Genomic DNA, 5,301 nt, shown 5'->3' on the forward strand with positions numbered 1-5,301 from the left:
GTCATCAGCCGATGAGAAGGAAGGACATGATTCGTACTCCTTCCCAGCCTACGAATAGGAGGAATATGTTGTTTGCGGTTGTTAGGAGGAGTATGGCGACTAGGAATGTCAGTAGGTAGGTGAAAAATTTTGTTACGTATGGCTCTGAGGCCATGTATCATATGGCGAATTGTAGGATTGATCATGTTACAAATAGGGCGATTGGAAGAAATGTTATTGAGTATTGGTCTATTTTTAGGCTCAGGGGGATTTTAAAGTTTATAATGAATTTTCACTCCCAGTGGCAGGTGACAGATTCTACTCCCGAGTAGATGAATGCGGTTGTAGGGGCTAGGCTAATTAGGAATGCGGTTTTAACAGCGCGGGTGGTGGCTTGTGGGGTGTTTTTAAAGTTTTTAAATAGAAATGGCAGGATGATTGGGGTTAGGAGGATTGTCAGCGTGAGTAGTGTGAGGGAGTTGATTAGTAGTGTGGGGTTCACTACTTTTACTTGGATTTGCACCAAGATGGGTGGTTCCTAAGACCAGTGGATTGCTGTTATCCTTTAAAAGTAAGGGGGCTGAGGTTTTAGGCTCAGATGTAAGAGTTAGCAGCTCTTGTTGGTTAAACCCTCCCCTCGGCAGGTAAGAAGGTTTGAACTTCTATTCTTAGAATCACAGTCTAATGTTTGGTTTAAACTATACTTGCATGAGGGGATTCCGGAGATCAGTTCGGGTTTGAGGATTAGGAGGAATATTGGGATAATGTGGAGTGTTATGAGCAGGTGTTCTCGCGTGGTTGAGTTTTGCATAGATGTGATGTGGGAGGGGATTGAGCCTCGTTGGGTCATTAGTAGTATGAATAAGGTGTAGGAGGCGGTTAGTAGGGTTGCGATTCCTGTTAGGATGATCGTGAAGGCAGATCAGTTGAATAAGGTGATTATAATGGTTAGCTCTGCTATGAGGTTTGTTGTTGGGGGTAAGGCTATGTTTGTTAGATTGGCCAGCAATCATCAGGTAGCTATGAGTGGTAGGAGAGGTTGTAGGCCTCGTGTGAGTAGTAGAATTCGGCTGTGCGTACGTTCATAGTTTGTGTTGGCTAGGCAGAATAGTATGGAGGAAGTTAGTCCATGGGAAATTATTAGGATCATTGCCCCTGAGAATGATCAGTGGGTTTGGATTATTCCTGCGGCGATAACTAGGCCTATGTGGCTAACGGATGAATAAGCGATTAGTGATTTTAGGTCTGTCTGTCGTAGGCAGATTGAGCTAGTCATTAGGGCGCCTCATAGGGCCAGGGTTAGGAAGGGGTAGTGCAGGAGGTTGGACAGTGGGCCCATAAATAGAGTGACTCGTATAATTCCGTATCCTCCTAGCTTTAGTAGTAGGGCGGCGAGGAGTATTGAGCCTGCGATGGGTGCTTCTACGTGGGCTTTTGGCAGTCAGAGGTGTAGGCCGTATAGTGGGGCTTTTACTATGAATGCTATGAGCAGTGCTAGACCTGATAGTATTCCTGTCCATGAGGTGGATAGGGTTGGGTGGGTTAGTTGTAGGGTTGGCAGGTGCAGGGTGCCAATTTTCACGTATAGGTGTATGATTGTGATTAGCAGGGGTAGAGAGCTTACTGGCGTGTAGAATAGCAGGTAGATGCCAGCGCTTAGGCGTTCTGGTTGGTTCCCCCATCGGGTGATTAAGATTAGGGTGGGAATGAGGGTTGCTTCAAATGAGATGTAAAATAGTGCTAGTTCTGTGGTGGAAAAGGCTAGTAGGATGAATGGCTGGACTGCGACTAAGGTTGAGATAAAGATTCGTTTGCGTTGTAGGGGTTCTTGTTGCAGGTGGTTTTGGCTTGCTATGATTATGAGTGGGAGTAGTCAGCAGGATAGTACTAGGAGGGGGGATGAGATTTGGTCAATTCCTGTTCAGTTGGATAAAAATTTGTAGGGGTAGTAGGTTGGGATTAATCACTGTAGGCTTAGGGCAGCGATTAGGAGGCTGTATAAGGTGGTGTTAGTCCATAGAAATTTTGGTGGAGACAGCAGGGCTGTTGGAAGAAGTATGATTGTGGGTAGGATGATTTTTAGCATTGCAGGAGGTTTAGGTTGTGTAGATGGTCGGAGCCATGTGTGCGGGTGGAGGCTACTAGGATGGCCAGGCCTGTGCCCGCCTCACACGCTGAGAAGGTTAGCATGAGAATTGGTACCATGGTGAATGAGGAGACTTGGTTTTCGATGGATCATACTGATAGGCCTACGAATATCGATAATATTATGCTTTCAAGGCATAGTAGGGCGGATACTAGGTGGGTTTGGTGGAAGGCTAGCCCTAGTCCGCTGAAAATGAAGGCTGAGTAGAAGCTTAAATGTAGGGGCAACATAAGAAAGTTACAGGGTTGGCTGTAATCTGCTGGGTCGAAACCAGCTATCTTTTTGGTTAGACTAACTTTCTGTTTTTCTGCTCATTCTAGGCCCCCTTGAATTCACTCGTAGGCCAGTCCGAGTGTTAGGAGAAGGAGGATCACTACAGTTCAGGTGAGGGTCATTAGGGGGGATTGGAGTTGGACGGCTCATGGCAGGGGGAGTAGGAGGGCGATTTCTAGGTCGAATAGGACGAACAGGATGGCTACTGAGGAAGAATTGGACTGAGAATGGTAATCGAGCAGATCCAAGTGGGTCGAATCCACATTCGTACGGTGAGAGTTTCTCTGAGTCGGGGTTTATTTGGGCGAGTCAGAAGTTTAATGCGGTTAGGGCGGCGCTTAGGATTGATGATAGGGCGAATATGAACATGAGTGCGTTCATTGCTCTCCTCTGGGTTTATACCAGATTCTAGAGATTGGAAGTCAATTGTAATTAATATACTAGAAGAGCAAGATCCTCATCAGTAGATGGTTATGTAGAGGAATAGTCAGATGACGTCTACGAAGTGTCAGTATCAGGCTGCTGCCTCGAATCCGAAGTGGTGGTCTGATGTAAAGTGGAACTTGATCAGTCGGAAGAGGCAGACGGTCAGGAAGGAGGATCCGATGATTACGTGGAGTCCGTGGAATCCAGTGGCAACGAAGAAGGTAGATCCGTAGACGCTATCGGCGATTGAGAATGGGGCTTCGTGGTATTCTATTGCTTGTAGGGCTGTGAAGTAGAATCCCAGGAGGATCGTTAGGGTTAGGGCGTGGATGGCATGTTTTCGGTTTCCTTCTGTGATGCTGTGATGGGCTCACGTTACGGTAACGCCTGAGGCTAGTAGGATGGCTGTGTTTAGTAGGGGGACTTCTATCGGGTTGAGTGGTTTAATTCCTGTTGGGGGTCATTGGCCTCCTAGTTCTGGGGTTGGGGCCAGGCTCGAGTGGAAGAACGCTCAGAAGAACCCTAAGAAGAAGAATGCTTCGGATGTGATGAAAAGGATTATGCCGTATCGTAGGCCTTTTTGGACTGTGGGAGTGTGATGGCCTTGGAAGGTGCTTTCTCGTACAATGTCTCGTCATCATTGGAGTATTACTAGGAGTATTGAGATGAGGCCTAGGGTTAGTAGTATGGATGAGTTGTAGTGGAATCACATGATTAATCCTGAGGTTGTGAGTAGGGCGGCGGCTGCCCCGAAGATTGGTCAAGGGCTTGGGTCAACTATGTGGTATGAGTGTGCTTGGTGTGCCATTAGATGTTTTCTTGTAAGTATAGGCTTAGAAGGAGCACGAAGACGTAGGCCTGGATTATGGCTACTGCTACTTCTAGGATGGTTAGGAGTAGTAGGATGATTATTGTTAGGATGGATACTGCAGGAAGGGTGGGTATTAATGCAATGGAGGCTGTAGAGATGAGTTGGATGAGTAAGTGTCCTGCTGTAAGGTTGGCTGTAAGGCGGACTCCGAGGGCTAGGGGGCGGATTAGTAGGCTGGTTGTTTCGATCAGGATTAGTGCGGGGATTAGGGGTGTAGGGGTACCTTCGGGTAATAGGTGGGCTAAAGAGGCTGATGGTTGGTTTCGTAGGCCTGTTAGTAGTGTGGCGAGCCATAGTGGGAAGGCTAGGGCTATGTTCATAGATAGTTGGGTGGTTGGGGTGAATGTATATGGAAGGAGGCCTAGAAGGTTGATTGTAAGAAGTATGATTATTAGGGATGTAAATATTATGGCTCATTTGTGGCCATTTTTGTTGAGTGGGACTATTAGTTGTTTTGTGATTAGGTGAAGGAGTCATGTTTGGATAGTAGAAAGGCGGTTGTTGATTCATCGGTTGTTTGGGGACGGGAATAGTAGGGCTGGGAAGAGTAGGGATAGTAGGATTAAGGGGATGCCGAATAGATTGGGGCTGGAAAATTGGTCAAAGAAGCTTAGGTTCATGGTCAGGATCATGGTGTGGGTTTGGTAGTGAGGGAGGTCTTATTTGATGGGGGGTTGGTTGTGGTGAAGGCTAGTAGTTTTGGTTGGATGAGGAGTGCTAGGGTTAATCAGGTTATAATTATGATTGAAAATCATGGTGCGGGGTTAAGCTGTGGCATATCATTAAGGAGGGGGAAGTCCCTCTTTGGCTAGCTTAAAAGGCTAGTGCTGTTGCATAGCTTCTTAATGATTAGGATGATGATAGAAGGGACGATCAGGCCTCGAAATGTGGGAGTGGGGTTGATTCTACTACAATGGGTATGTAGCTGTGATTAGCCCCGCAAATTTCTGAGCATTGTCCGTAAAAAATCCCAGGCCGGGTGGTAATGAATGAAGTTTGGTTTAGTCGGCCTGGGATTGCGTCTGTTTTAACTCCGAGCGTTGGGACTGCTCAGGAGTGGAGTACGTCTCCTGCAGTAATGATCACGCGGATGGGGGATTCTATTGGGATAACTACGCGGTGGTCAACTTCTAGCAGTCGGAAGTGGCCGTTGGGTAAGTCTGGGGTGGGCACTATGTAGGAGTCGAATGATAGGTCTTTGAAGTCTGTGTATTCGTAGCTTCAGTATCATTGGTGGCCGATGGCTTTTAGGGTGAGGTCTGGTTCATCGATTTTGTCCATTATGTAGAGGATTTGTAGGGATGGGAGGGCGAGGAGTACCAGGACGATAGCAGGTAGGATTGTCCAGATCAGCTCTACTTCTTGGGCGTCTACAGCATTGGACGAGAGTTTTTCTGTTAGTATGTGGGCTAAAAGGTAGAGAACTAGGCTGCAGATAGCTAGGGCAACGATTAGGGCGTGGTCGTGGAATTCAACGAGTTCTTCTATGATGGGTGATGAGGCGTCTTGGAATCCTAGTTGGGAGTGGTTGGCCACATGAGATGTACAGGATTTTTACCTGTGATTTAGTCTTGACAAGGCTATGTAATTGGTTTACTAACGTCTC

Source organism: Anser anser (assembly GCF_964211835.1).
Source record: "Anser anser genome assembly, chromosome: 3".
NCBI lineage: Eukaryota > Metazoa > Chordata > Aves > Anseriformes > Anatidae > Anser > Anser anser.